Genomic DNA, 15,661 nt, shown 5'->3' on the forward strand with positions numbered 1-15,661 from the left:
ATCAATTCCTTCACAGGCAGTGGTGTTGTTCTGATGTAAAACCAGTGTGAGAGGAAAATTAGGCCTTTTGGCTCTAGAATTCTGTGTGAGTTCCTTTAAGGGCTGCCATTCTGATGCCTGAAGCTGGTGTTTCTCTCTCACCTCTAGTCTCTCTCTCTCTTGCCCCTGGGTCTTCTGTCTCACTCACTGCATCACTCAAGGGAGAGGAAGAAAAGAAAGATTTACACCACTTTTACTTCCCATTCTGGCTCTGGATTGGTGCAGACCTGGGTGCAATTTAATGTAGACCTTTTCTAGGGAAACTGCCAGCTGGTCAAGTAAGCTGGCTTTATGGCCCTTATGCACTAGCAGAACAGTGCCAAGAGGCTGTCAGAACCAAAGACCTAACCTATCATTCTTGCACTATGTCAAGGCACAGAGCTCTAATTTATTCAAAGATTAATAGTTATCCAGCATCAGAAATCAAACTACTGCAGCTGAGCATGACCACCAGCTATTAGGGGTCACAGCCTAGGTTTGAAATATCAGGATGATGCACTGTGTCTGACTTCACTGAATGTCTCATCTATCTCCCTATCTAGCCTGTGTTGCTGAGCAGACGGGTTGCTGCATTCTGAAGGAGTGACACACGATCCCTTCACAATGCTCATTCAACAACTGAATAGTCACACGCCTTCAGTGAGAATTAAACAGTTTAACTGGAGGCCAAGTTAATGTAGCTGCAGCATTCTGACACTCAGTGGTTAGTGAGGTCAAGAGCAATTGTTCCCATACTTTATTGGTTGACATATGCCACTCCTCAAGAAGCTGCTGGTAGGTGAATGGCTAGAACCTCAAGGTCTCATACCCCCCGTGGTTCACTCTGCAACGTTAGGGTGCAGTTAAGTGTGCCTTAGTGGGAGGGAGTGAAGAGCTCTTTTTCCTTTCAGTCTTTGAAAGGACCAGCCAGAAATGCAATCCCTGACCTTGGTTTTTTTTTTCCCTGTAGGGCAGCCGAGCTTGTAAAACTTTGGACAGGCACAGGAATGCTACCAAGATGCTCCCTGCAGGTTGTAGAACAGGGAGTAGCCAGTATGGCGCTCCCTGTCTTTATGCTAGCAGTTGAAGATGACAAATCACTTGGCAGGGTGTAGGTTTCATTCCTTAAAGCAGTGTTTTACAAAGAGTGGGAAGTCCTGACAACTACTCCCTATGCGGATGGCCATCTTGGGCTCTCCCCTGCCACTTCCTCCCACTCCCCAGCTGTGTGCACAGCAGGGGCAGCCCAGCTCCCATCTTGAGTTGAGTGTCCCTTGTGGACAGCCCTCTCCCCTCCCCTTCCCTTCCCTCTCCAGCAGCACAGGAAATCCAGCTTCCCTTCCCCTCTTGGCCATGTGTGCTTGGCTTTACTCTGGAAAATAAGAATATACACCTCCATCCTATTCATTGTTTTCTTTTTAGGCTGTTCCCCCCCCCCCCCCCCCCCCCCCCCCAGTTCTTAGTAGATGCCTAAAGTATCAGTTTAATTCCAGTTAACATTTAAAAATAAAATTTATGTTGAAGGAGTTAAATATCAAATAATTAACCTTTGGGGCTTCTGTGAAAATAAAAGTGAGAAATTTCTAAATGATAAATTAACACTAATAGTTTAGTAACCACAGTATCTAACCAGAATTATGTGACTTGGTTGGCCTGCCAGTTAATTTCAAACTCAAATTTAGAGTAGGATTTTTTCCAGTCTTTTCCACCTACACTGATATTTATGATACATACTTAGGATTATAATTATTAGATAATTTAGATTTCACTTTAAAACTCATTTAAGTGGGGTCAATATAAGTGTAAGCAATTCAGAAGTCAAACTGATTACTTAAGAGGCTACTACATTAAATAAGCATCTAGATTTGAACAGTATGTCAATTAAAATCCAGTCCAAAGATAACTTTGTGAAAGCTAAAGTGCTGGTTTTAATGCTGCTGTCGGACAAGCTAAGAAAGACATAGCCTTACTTTGGCTTGCTGCTGGCATAAACCAGCAAGCCTGGGAAATGGGAAGACTGTGACTGCATGACTTTATGGAGCTCTAGGCAGAAAATAAAGATGCCCTTTCTTGATGTGACCCAGAAGGAAAGATGGCAGTGAAAATGCCATCTTCACCAGGTGTTTTATCTCCTGATGGAGCAATGGGGTCTTGCTAAGACAGAGAATTGTCAACCAATTCTTTTATTTCTTAGTCGGCAGGCATCATGCTGGGTCATAGGAAGATAAGTCTGGGGTTACCACAGGGCTGAGGTCCAAGGGGAGTATGTCAAATTGGAGTGTAGGGAAGTCAGGAAGCCCAGATCTGTCAGGAGTACCAAATCAGAGATCCAAAAGGTCAGGAGGCTAGCCAGGTTAGGTATTCAGGAAATCAAATCAGAATTCAGTCAAATATCCAGTGTCAGGCTAAACTCATGGTCCATAGGGCAAGGTGAGCCAGGTATCCAGAGAGTCTGTCAGGAAGCCAGTAGCAACACAAGCCCAATAGTGCAGCAGCCTGAGTACAAGGTTGAACCTTATGGCCCAGACACTTCCTCTTCTGGGTCAGGGATGTATATTGCAAGGAGTGAAGGATTAGCTGACCTAGGCTGGCCACTCCAGTGGCAGGGAGTGAAGCTAGGCCCAGATGCAGGGCTCTGGTCACCTATGCCCACCTTTGTGTTCTGTTGGGAAGGCGTCAGCCTGGGATGAGCAAGCAGGCCAAAGCCCCAGGTTCAAGGCCACAGCCTGACAGGAGATGTGACTCTAACTAAAGATCCCTGAACACTAGTTTACAAGAGAGAAAGACTAACAAGTGTTTCCCATACTGGAATGAAAAATACTGCAGTGATTCTCAACAAGGCTGTGGTGGTACCCTGGGTACCCAGGATTCTTTAAAGGGTGCCACAGGTCTGCTGTACAGCATTAGCACTGTTAGGTGTGCAAACACCTACACATGATTCACAAGATAAACACAGAGGGTGCATCCAGATGAGCATGGCTGTGCAGTATGTGGCACTGCAAACATGTTTGCAGTGCTGCATACTACACAGTCAGTGGTTCTCTGTGCTGCAAGGGCATGTTGCCCCTGCATGCGCTGCTCCCTTTTTTTTTTTTTCCTGTGGGTTTTCTTGTCCCTTGGATATCCAGGAGTAAAATAAATTGTGGAAAAAAAACCCGGAGCAGCGCATGCTTGGGCAGTGTGTGCAACTGAAAAGCAGAGCTGGGCCACTTGGAGCCATGCTGTGGCTGCCTGCCAGGCTCCATCTGCAGGATTGCTGCAGCTGCAGCCCCAGCAGGACCCCTGGACCCCAGGGAAGGCTGCTGGGGACAGCACAGTGCTGGCCTCAGCCTCCCCTATCCCACCTGGGGCAAGTTGCTGTGCACCAAAGCATGCGTGGCATGGGCATTTCCCGGTAACAAGTAGCTGCGGTGCAGGGTGCGCCACTGCTACTTGTCCCTAGGGTACCAAATGTCTGTGCTCGTCTGGACCTGGCCAGAGTTTTCAAACAGGAATCCGTAGTGTCAAAAACATTCTGGTCTGCTGTGGTCTTTTTGAGTTCTTTGCAACAGAAGAATTGCTCTTTTATTTTTTGGCAGTCAAATTATGCCTCCCCCCCCCAACAAAACAAAACAAAAACCCAAGTGAAGTTACAAGCTGGCATTTTCTGAGGGGTGCCTTGAGTCTAAAAAGGTTGAGAACCACTGGCTTATTGCAGTGACAATGAAGTGACATTCCAGTTTCTGTGCTAGTTTCTATGTGTCATATGCTATTATGGTGGAAATAATGTCAGAACCATATCTGTGTTTCACAGACAGAACAGAAAGAATAAATGCAATGGAAAAGAAAAGTTACAGTCACTATGTTTAAGATGCAATAATAGTAAAAGGTCTATGTGAGCAGATTCACAAAAAGTGTTTTGATTTTTTGCTTTACTTTGTTTCTAGACAACTCAAAAGTACGTCTCTTTAGATAGAATTTTTAGGTAGATATGAAAACAGACGTCTCAGTGGAGAACCAGCCATCTGTCACACCCCACCTAAAAAAGAAACTAAGAAAATATCCAGCTTTTTCTTGGAGGATAGGAAATATCTTCATCTAGTGCCGGGGGGAGGGGGGAGGGGAGGCAGGGGGAATGAAGGGTGATGGCAAGGGTATGCCAAATACAGGAGAAGGGGTGGGGGTGGGGAGCACCATTCTGTTTACCCTCATTTACCCCCCAGTTGTACTGCTTGGTGCAGCGCTGGCTGTTTGGCTTCTGTGGCTGAGAAAAGGCAACACAGGGTTCCTCTCACCCAGCCCTGGCTGCTGAAAAGCTGGTGGACAGGATAGAGGAGAGTCATTATGTTTGCTCGCCCCTGCTCACCCTGCCCACCCCTCGCATTGCAATGCCTGATGCAGTGCTGTGATGCCCAGCTGCTATGGCTGAGCAGGAGCAGGGCAGAGCTTCCCCTGCAGTGGCAAAGATTCCCATCAGGAAGGATCCTCATAGCCAGTGCAAGAGGCAGGTGTCCCTTCTCTGACCATAGTTACACTACTGTCCTCATCTGTCCTGGTTAAATAGGAAATTATAAAGGCATAGATGTTAAAGGTAGAAAAGCCATATAAAGTCATCTAATCCATCCCCTTGCCAATGTAGGTATATTGCCTAGTGTTGAGATTTTTTCTGAGAGAAAATCTGAAAGAACTGGCTTTTTTCCCCTTATTGCTACCTCTATTTTTTTCCTTAGGTCAAACCCAAGAGTAATCTTTACAGTAGTTCTCTTTTCTATATGTTATTACAGAGAGATGCATTGTCTTTGCACTGATACTCCCAGCATGATTTTCCCTAAAACAAAATGGTACAAGCCACATCTTAGTAGGACATAGGGCTTTTGATTTGTTGTTATTTGTTATAATTCTTTTCCATCTTTTTCCTGTTAGAGGAGACTCAAATACTTTTTGATCCAGATGATGAAGTGGTATAGCTTGCCATACTTCCATTAATTTCAGCAGCTCCAAATTAGTTTTATTCAAGCTAAGGTTTTGGACCTTCATCTTTTCTTTTGGATGCAAACCTTGTTGTATCTCTTTGTGCTTAGTTTAATAGACTATGAGTGCATCTACATGTCACCATATGGCGATGTTGCTACGGCACCATGCTTTGGTACTTCCTTTTGTGAGTACTTAAGCACAGTTCAGTATGGGCAGTTACTGCATCATGCGTGTGGTACACAGTTAGATTTTGTTGCTACATCCCTGTATAAATGTACTATACGGGAGGAGTGTGCCACTATGGTGACGTAGCTGCTAATCACATGTAGACCCATGTGATTGCTATGTTAATGCAGCGTACCATACGGTGATGTAGTGCTATGTGTAGATATGCCCTATACTTGGGATAGTCTATTCAGAAGCAAAGTATTGCTAACAATATACAGAACCAGTGTGTTGCACTGGAAGTTTATGGTTGTCCATGTGCTAATATGAACCTTTAATGTGGACCTAATGGATATAGCATTATTTTTGGACAAAGGAGACTGATCTTGGCTTTGCCACTAGCTTGCTTTGGACCTCCTTGCTTAGTTCCTCAAATTTTATGTCTGCAAAATACGGATAACAGTAGTGACCCTCTCTGTAAAGAGCTTTGAAATCTACAGTAGAAAAAAGCTATATAAGGGCAAGAGGATGTTGGTACATGCTTTAGTACATACTGCCACAGGTGCAGTTCACAGACATGTTTCGGAAGAGCGTGTTAGTGTGGAGTGGTTGGTAAATTTATGTGGTTTAGTATATATATGTTTTTAAACAATTGTGAGCTTTTGCCTTTGAGAGGAGGATCTAGAATGTAGGCTAGGCACTGACAGCACTTGATTTTTCAATAAATTAAAAAAGATAATTTTGCAAAATGGCACTGATGAATGCATGCTTACGAACTGAGAAGGCATTAAAGACAAAATATAATCAATATGAAATCCAGTTAATCATGTGAATCACTGAGATCATATAATTAACTTGTGCATTTTTAAAAATAAATTCAGTTATTTTTTCTGTATCTGCCCCTAATACTTTCTCTCTCAGCCCAGAAAACTTGGTTTCCTTCATATCTTGCTAATTTTTTCGTTGAAAAATGTATGTGTATATGTATGTGTTTGAAGTTGGCTGGGGTTGGGTTGGAGAACAATCTTGTGATTATTCTGTAGGCTTTTTTCAATAGGACAAAAATGGACAGGTAACTGTATTCTCTTCCTGTGCAGAAATTGCAAATTGCACATTCTTTGAATTCTGGGTATATGGTTTCATTGGATCATAGAGAAGTAGGACTGGAAGGGACCTTCAGAGGTCTAGTCCAACCCCGTACCTGAGGCAGGATCATCCATATCCAAACCATCCCATACAAACCATAATCAAACTACTATCAACTCTGACACAACATAGACCTAACATCCTAATCTGCCACAGGTAAAGCAGGGGAACCACAGTACCCAATATCTTGCTTCTATAAAATGTTGTCAATATATGCTCAAGATGTCCCAGGTAGGAGGCCATGTTCCCTGCTACAGAAGAAGGCAAAACCCTTCCAGGCCATACCAATCTGACCATGGGGTAAATTTTTTCCTGACCCAAGTATGGTGATCAGTCTGACCCTGAGCAGAGGGGTAAGACCCTCTATCCAGGAGCCTCCAGCTTTGGTCCCAGCAGAAGCATTGGCACACTTCAGTCAAAATCTCTAGCCTTGGCTGTAGCCAATGCTCAATACCTCTCTCTTAGAGGAATACGTTTTTAAAGTCAAACCCCATTTTATCTGGACCTCTTGAGATCCATATAAGTCAGAGGGAACATGCAATAAACGCTGAACATCCACATTGCATCCTTTGCCCTGCTGTTCAAATCCACTTTCTGTGGAGGCTGTTGCTTCCAGGAGCTCCTCAGTGACTGACCAGGGCTCAGATAATGCAGAGGGAGACAGTTGTCTGAGAAATCCAGAGGAGTCCAGCTATCTCTTCTGCAGTCACTACTTCTCATTTCCCTTTTAATTCTGCAAAGCAAAGTCCTGCAGAAGTCCAGGGTCAAGGAAGGAGAATGTTCCAACAGCAGAACTCCCTCTGCTATAGTCCCTTTCTAGTACATATAGCACATGTCTACGCATGCATGTAGGCACACCTAAATTTAACGTGCATTATCTTAATGCATATTTAGGCGATTTAGGCTTGCATCTATATGTGCATTCATTAAAGCACATTAACGCCTTGTGCGTAGACTGATGTGGGACTAAAGTTAGTCCCAAGTCAGTCCATACATGGTGTTAATGTGCTTTAACATGTCTACATGTACATTAATGCTTTAGCTACTAGCACCTAAATTTAATACCTACTTTTGCAGGTATAGACTGAATAGCCTAAAATCAACACTTTTAAGGTGAAGTAGGAAAAGTGAGCATGGGAGTTAGGGGTACAGCTTCTGAATCAGAACTTCCTAGACCTTAAATGCTGGAAGCTGCAAGTGAGAAAGGAACAGTGGAAAAACCCTGTTTTTTCTACTTGTGTTTTCATACTGCTCTCCCATGGATTAATTTCCAGATGTGGAAGCCACTACCACATAGGCTGTGGCAAAAGGCTATATCTGTGTCAACTGAGTTGGTGCGTGATTGTGGCTAAGCCAGCTCCTCTACTAATGAGCCTCTGACTCTAAGGGGCTCAACAGCATGAGAAGCAGTGTAGCTGAGTGCACCTGGCACTGGACCAAAATGGGACACAGCTATAACCATAACTACCAAATATGATTGTCCTATGGGCGGTTGGGGGGGGGGGAGGGGGAGAAGAGAAAAAAAGATTTAAGATTTGAGACTTATGGACGAAGAACTATGAAAACCTACAGAACTTTGGAGGGCCTTAAAATTTTCTAGACTGAGATTTTGCTACAGAGAACTTCTGGTATAATGGGAACTTTGTTTTTAAGACTTAGACTCATGTTGATATCTTCCAGAATTGTTCAAGGTTGTTCTTGTTGATGAACTATATTGTTTGGGCTAAGGACTAATGGAACACTTTGGAAAGTACTACTTGTCAGAGTAATTTTCCATGTGCTGAGAAAGTACAAAACTCATCTAACACTGAAAGCTAAGCTCTACTTTCCTTTGTTGCTTTCTTTAATTTTTTTTATTGTGTGTCTGCCATTTTCTTTGATTTTCTTTATTTCACACAGGGCTATAATAAACAGCTGTGAATTTCATTGAATTTTGGGCCATTGCATTTCTTGGGTTTAATGATATACTTAGATTATTCTCAAGCTGATGTATATCTGATGCCATATCTGACACATTTGACACCCCCTCTTTGGGTTCCTAGCAAATACAGACAACTTCATCCTACAAGTGAATTAATATTAGACAGTTTAAACAAATCTTGTGAAATAATGCAAGGTTTTGCTAAAAGGTAATACTATTTTTGAATAAATATTTCAAAATTTTATTTTAAAAATCCATTTTTGGCTATAAACATACACTTTTATGAAAAAATCTTATTTGGCAAATATTTTCAGGGAGAAAACAAAAATTGGTTCTGAGAAATGGTCTACAGTAAGATTTCAATTTTTTTGTGTGACATTCTGTGAAAAAGTTATTTATGTACAGTTCTAATTCCATAATAGAAATCTACCCCTCTGAAGCTGGGCTCTAGTGCCTGAGCCATGCATCCTGTTATAGTCATCTTGCACAAAAAACTACCATTTACTGGGTCATCCTGTAGATCTATCTTGGCCAGTATCCTGTCACACAATGACAGAGAGTAGGTGCTGAAAGGGAGAGTAAACGGGGTGTGACCAGGCTACATGCTCCCGATGCTGGGTCATCATGGGGAACTTCAATCTTCCCTACATCTCGTGGGAAGAGCACATGGCCAAATCTGGCCAGTCACGTAACTTCCTCACTTGCACTGATGACCTCTACCTAACAAAAGAGGTCTACGGGCCAACTAGGGAGAGGCACTGCTGGATCTGGTTCTGGCCAAAGGGGATGATCTGGTGAGTGATCTGAGGGTTGCAGGGATGCTCAGTGACAGTGACCATGAACTGATCACTTTCTCTGTCCAATGCAGGGCGGGAAAGTGTCTAAGTAAAACAGAAATCCTCAACTTTTGGAAGGCTGACTTTCACAAACTCAGGAGACTGGTCAGTCAGGCACTCAGAGACCATGGCCCCTTAGAAAGGGGAGCCCATGAAGAATAGTTGTTCCTTAAGAACGCCATCCTTGTAACACAAGGAAAGTCCATTCTATCCCAAAGGAAGTTCAGTCAGCAGGCCGGGTATGCCCGTTTGGCTCAATAGGGAACTTTTGGACCTCCTGAAGCTAAAAAGAGAAACTTATGCCAGATGGAAAATTGGAGTCATCATCAAGGAGGACTATACAGCACTAGCCTGCACCTGTAGAGAACAGACCAGAAAAGCCAAGGCAGAAACTCCAGCTAGCCATGGGAATCAAGGACAACAAAAAGTCCTTCTTCAGCTATGTGGGAAGTCAGAGAAAGAACAAAGGCAACTTTGCCCCCTGCTAAATCAAATCGGGAAGCTGGTGTCTGATGCTCAGGAAAGGCGTATATTCTAAACGATTACTTTGCATCGGTCTACCACCTGTCCAAAGGGGTCACCCTGTCAGATAGGACACAAAGCACCCAGGGGGAGGGAGATGTGCCTACAATCAATGTAGATCAAGTAAGGTAAAACCTCGAGAAACTCGACATCCACATGTCTGAGGGTCTGGACGGTATGTACCCGAGAGTCCTGTAGGAGCCAGTGAACATCATAGTGCACCTATGGCAAAGATATTTGAGAACTCATGGTGTTCAGAAGAGGTACTGGAGGATTAGAAAAAAGCTAATGTGGTCCCAATCTCCAAGAAAGGAAGGAAGGAAGGCCCGGGGTATTACAGATCAATCAGTCTGACATCCATCCCTGGAAAGATCCTAGAGAAAACTATCAAGGGTTCTATCAGCAGCAGCCTAACGGAAAGCAACTTTCTGAGTGACAGCCAGCATGTCTTTGTTGCTAGAAGGTCTTGCCTGACCAACCTCATCTTCTTCTATGACCAGGTTATGCATTGCCTAGACAAGGGAGATGAGTTTGATGTCATATATCTGGATTTCAAGAAGGCCTTTGACTTGGTCCCCCATGTGTCCTCATGGTTAAGCTGGGGAACTGTGGCCTTGACCATCTCACGGTCATGATGGCTGGGAAACTGGATCCAAAGCGTACTGGTTGATAGGAGCAAATCAACATGGTGCGAGGTGACTAGTGGTGTCCCTCAGGGCTCAGTACTTGGGCCAGTACTCTTCAACATCTTCATTAATGATCCAGGTTTGCACCAGGTATCAGATGCAGACTGGCAAAGTTTGTGGATGACATTAAACTATGGGGGAAGCCGGTCACAATGGAGAACAGGTTGGGGATACAGGCTGACCTGGATATGTTTGCAAGGTGGGCAGACAAAAACCTGATGGCATTTAATGAAGAAAAGTGCAGGGTGCTCTACCTTGGGAGGAAAAACCAGCATCATACTTATAGGCTCAGCAGTGCTAGGCTTGCTAGCACCATGACCAAAAGAGACTTGGGGTTCTTGATTGACCACAAAATGAACATGAGCCACCGATGTGATGCCGTAGCCAGCAAGGCAAACCAAACTCTGGCGTGCATCCACCGATGCATCTCAAACACAACCAGGGACATCCTCCTCCTGCTTTACTCGGCCCTGGTGAGACTGCAGCTGGAGTACTGCATCCAGTATTGGGCCCCACAGGAAGGATGTGGAGAAGCTTGGGAGAGTCCAGAGAAGATCCACTCGTATGATCCAAGGCCTGGAGGGAAGGCTGTATGAAGAGAGGCTGAGGAACTTGGGACTTTTTAGTTTGGAGAAGAGAAGGCTCAGGGGGGACTTTGTGGCAGTCCCAAAAGCTGGGAGAAAAACAGTTCACTAGGGCATCCCAGGGGAGGACAAGGAGCAATGGTAATAAACTGTTAGAGGATGGTTCAGGTTGGATGCAAGGTAGAACTTCTTTACAGTAAGGGTGACCAGAATCTGGAATAGACTTCCCAAGGATGTGGTGCAGTCCCCAACCTTAGAAGTCTACAGGAGGAGACTGGACAGATACCTTGCTGGGATGATTTGATCTCAGCAGTATTTCTGAGAGGGTTGGACTCGGTCTTTTGAGGTCCCTTCCAGCCCTTAATTTCTATGATTTTTATGATTATGGACAACCACATGTAGGATTCAATGGGAACAAATGGTGTTCTTTTGGATCTTTTGGAAAGCCAAAAGGGAAAGGCTTAGGAGAACAATGCTATTCAAGGAAAAATTGAAGGGAGGACAGGGCTCCCCAGTTGTTTCTGTTTGTTTATGTGAAGCCTGTCAAACTGTACTGCACAGAAGGGATAAAAGGGAGCACTAAATGGGCTGGGTTTGTCCAGTACTATGCAGGGACATTATTATAAGAATATAATGTATGTAAAAAGTCTCTCTCATGGCCTTGGGCCTGGATAATGCTGGCAATGTATGAAAATATTGTAAAATTGTGAATTGGTGTAGGATGCAGCTAATAGCCACAACAGAGTTAGTAGATCATGAAAAAATGAAGGCCTGGGTCAGGGAAAGACTGGGGAGACTGTATCCCCAGTGGGGAGGTTCACAGGGGAAGCATGGGCAATTTGGAAGGGGGTATTTGAAAAAAGTCATTCAAAAGCAGCACAGGGACTTTGGTTGGCTGCTAGCATGTCTGATTGTACTAATATGGATGCTCCATTACAGTTGGGGATTGTGTAGAGCCGAATGCCCCAGACAAACATGTTGTAGGGAAGAAAGCATATGGCATGTGATGTGGGAGTGTCAGTTTTCCAGAACAGTTAATGGAAAGGCAGAGAAATTCCTACAGTATCTGGGTTCTAAGGGACAAATCACATTAGAAGCCATTCTGTGCAGTGTGTGGGCCTGTGCTCAGAGGAAGGATGGAGGAAAAGTATGGAAAGTAGGGCTGTGCGAAGCTTCGGTCGCTGATTCAATTTGGTGGAGATTCAAATCTCTGAATCCAAATCAAATCAGGAGACCCTTTAATCTCCTTGAATCGAATTGGAACCCTCCAAACTGATTTGGAGAGACTTGGAAAGATTTGGCAATTCGGACATAGACTCAGCTTTAAATGTTTATTTCTACATACCTCAGGGTACCAGGTGGCTCATGAATGCTGAGATGCTGGGGCAGATGGAGCATCCCACAGGAGTGTGGGGGACTCCCCAGCATGCTCAGCAGCAAATCTGGAAGTGGACCAGAAGCAGTTCTGGTCCACTTCTGAGTCCACTGGGGAACCTGCTGCGGGCCCCCTGGCTCAGCAACTGGTGCTTACTGTGTCTGGGGGGGCACCCGGGATCCTCCCACGGCTGATCACTGAGCTGAGGGAGGGGCATGGGGGCCCCCCCGTGCTCAGTGGCCAACCTGGAACTGGACCGGAAGTAGGTCTGATCCACTTCCGGGTTCGCAGCCGAGCACTCCTGTGGGATGCTCCATCTGCCCCAGCATTGAAGCGTTCATGAGCCATGCCTGGTACCTCGAGGTATGTAGAAAAAACATTTAAAGCTGTATCTATGGCTGAATCGCTGATTCTCTGAATCAGCATCGAATCTTCAGATTCGGATTTGGCCAAATCAAATCGGGGACAGTGATCCAAATCAACTAATTGAATTACTGTCCCCAATTCGGGCCACCTCTGAATCTGAATTGAATACAGTCCGTTTCACACACCCCTAATGGAAAGCTGTAGTGAGCTTTCATGTGGCACTGTGGAAGGCAACACAATTTAGTAGTCTTACAAAAACTGGAACACTTGGTAGAAAATACTTTACATTTGGGCTTGAGTGAACTGGGGTGTTATTGCTGGCAGGATAAGAGAACTAGGTAAGGAGTTGGAGATGGTTTTATAGACAAGAGAAGAATGGAAGTACCTAGTGAAAAGATGATGGACCTGAGAGGCAGTGGAGCTGTAGCTGCAGTCCAGAGGTTGTGTAGGCAAAGGCCTGATAGGGGCTAAGATAAGATATACCTGTGATAAGGGGCAATAGGTGTTAATAAATGAGCTTGGAAGTTGACAGGGAATAATGTGGTATTAAGAAACAAAAGTATCCAGGCCCCTGAATTATTGGGAATTTGGGGAAGGAGGGAATCATCAGATAATGTATAAAAATTCTGTGGGATTTTTTTGGCCTTATTTGTTGAAGTTTTTGGAAGCTGATGAAAGTATCTTTTAAGTTTTCACACTTTATTGTTTTATTTTCTTGTTAGTTTATAGAGTTTTTGTAAGATAATGTCAGTTGATGGAAACATTTTTTAAGCTTTGATATTTTATTGTTTTGTTGGCTCGTATTTGATGTAGTTTTTTGTAATGCAGTGTAAGCAGATGGAAGTAGGTTTTTAAGTTTCTGATATTTTCAAATAAAAAGGGTCCCCTCAGTATGCTTGCCCAATATGGGCCATGTGTTTTACAGACATGCTCAGTGTTGGCTGCATTTAATCAGCTTCAGAGTTGGTTTCCATTACTGAGAACATGCTGCTTTTAGCAGCAGTTTAATGATAGGCATTGTATTTAATGAGGTTTCTTTGTATGTAAATGAAGTTTCTTTGTATATGAATGTAAGATGAGGGGCTTCCCCCCAAGTAAATATGGTGTATTTTTAACGTTACCTTTTATGTCTCTAGCAAGTTTCTCCTTAAATTCTTCCTAAGCTTGTCTTATTATGGCATTATATTTGATTTGGCAGAGTTGGTGCTCTTTTTTATTTTCCTCATTAGGATTTGTATTCTATCTTTTGAAAGAAGCCTTTTTTCTGGTTATTGCCTCAACTTTTTAAAAACAATAACTGATGTTATAAGCACATTGTACTTTTTAGTACTAGAATTAAAGCAACCTTTTTAACCTAAGGAAAAAAATGTATCACCCTGATCTCATGTGTCCTTTAGGTAAATCAACCAGCTGTTTGTAGCAGCAGACATTCTTATTGTTTTAAATTGTGCCCCATGGAGACCTCACTCAGTTTAACTTACACTGTCTGTGAAAAGTCAATAGCATTTAGCACAGCAGGTTAATTATTTACACTGTTTAGGAAATTCTAAGATAACCTTTTTCACACTTTGGAATAAAAATTGCTACTCTTTTATGCAATGGTTCATTGTGGCAATAATAGAACATTGTTTCTTTAAACTTAAAACAACTAATTTGCTGCAAAGTTACATAGGTCCTCATATAAAGCCACTGAAGAAAATGCAGGCTTTCTTCTAGGCTTTGAATTGAGCCCCAGGTTTCAATATTATTTCACATTGTTTCCAATATTTGTGCATGTGCACACACTCATGTGTACATGAACAAATTGATATGCTTTCTAGAGACAGTTACTGGAACAAATTGCAGGAATAAATGACTGTTCAAATATTGGGAGGCCCATGGAAATTGCTCTCCCTCTACCTCACAGTACTAGATATATGTTGGAGACGTTTTTTCATATTAAATTATGTACCAGTTGCATCAGTTAATTAGCTGATCTGGTGCTTATAAGAAACAGGTACATATGAGGGGAAATGTCATGTTAAGTACATTCAGTTTGCATTAATGAAAATTTAGAGACAGCTGACATGGGTTGAAAAAGAACCCCCCTCAATGTATTAAATGTTCTTGTTAGATTACTGAAGAGATGCAGTAAATCTTTTCCCGTGTTCTTCCAAGCTTACTGTCTCTCGAAGCATAATGGAATAGTGCACAGAAACATATGGAGCCCGATCCTAAATGTAAACACTGAATTCAAGGGTGCTGAGATGCAAGAGGTTCAGACCACTATAGAGACAAGCAGTAATTATGAAATTCAGTCCCAGCTCAGTTTTTGATCCTCTTTCATTCTCCTGGTTCATAAACAGTGTTCTGTGTTTCTGAACTAAGGAGACAACTTGCAGGCATCATTATTCTCTACATTTATCAAAAAGTTTATGCAGTATCTGTACAATGCTTTATAGCACAGAGCAATATTTGTTATTTTGGTTTTCTGTTTACTTTCTTGTGATCTAGTCACATTTCTTTTTAAGTAAGTCAGTCTAATTGATTTTCTAGAGTGAGACACTGAGGAAAGAAATGATGGATTAACTACATATTTATATAAGTTCACAAATACTTTCTATTATTATCTAAAAACTGAATAGATTAGAATATAACAATACATTTAGAAATATGGTTTGGAAAATATTAATTTTGAAAAAAACAATGATCATATTAAGGTAATTGTTCCCTAAATTTAATTTAATTTTAAAGTGTTCTATGCATTGTTAACCTTTCTGACTGAGACAGATTAATGAATGATGCAGAATAGTATCTTCAATACTGATCAGTGCAGAAAAAGGCATAGTTTGTTTATACATTATTCCTTCATTTCCTTTCTTTTGTTTCTGTATGTTAAAAATTTAAAAACAGTCATTCTGGTTTGATTCTCACAGTCTTTACTCAGCTTAGATAGACCTGAATAAAGAACTGCAAAATCAAGCCCTTTACTTTTGGCCGTTGAGTTTATCATGCTAAAGCAAAGGGATACTTAAGCTTCTTTTAAAAGCAACAGAACATTTTTTTTACACATTCTGTCTGTAGCTTAATATCTGATGACGACTGGCAAC

Source organism: Alligator mississippiensis, chromosome 2 (assembly GCF_030867095.1).
Source record: "Alligator mississippiensis isolate rAllMis1 chromosome 2, rAllMis1, whole genome shotgun sequence".
Taxonomy (NCBI): domain Eukaryota; kingdom Metazoa; phylum Chordata; order Crocodylia; family Alligatoridae; genus Alligator; species Alligator mississippiensis.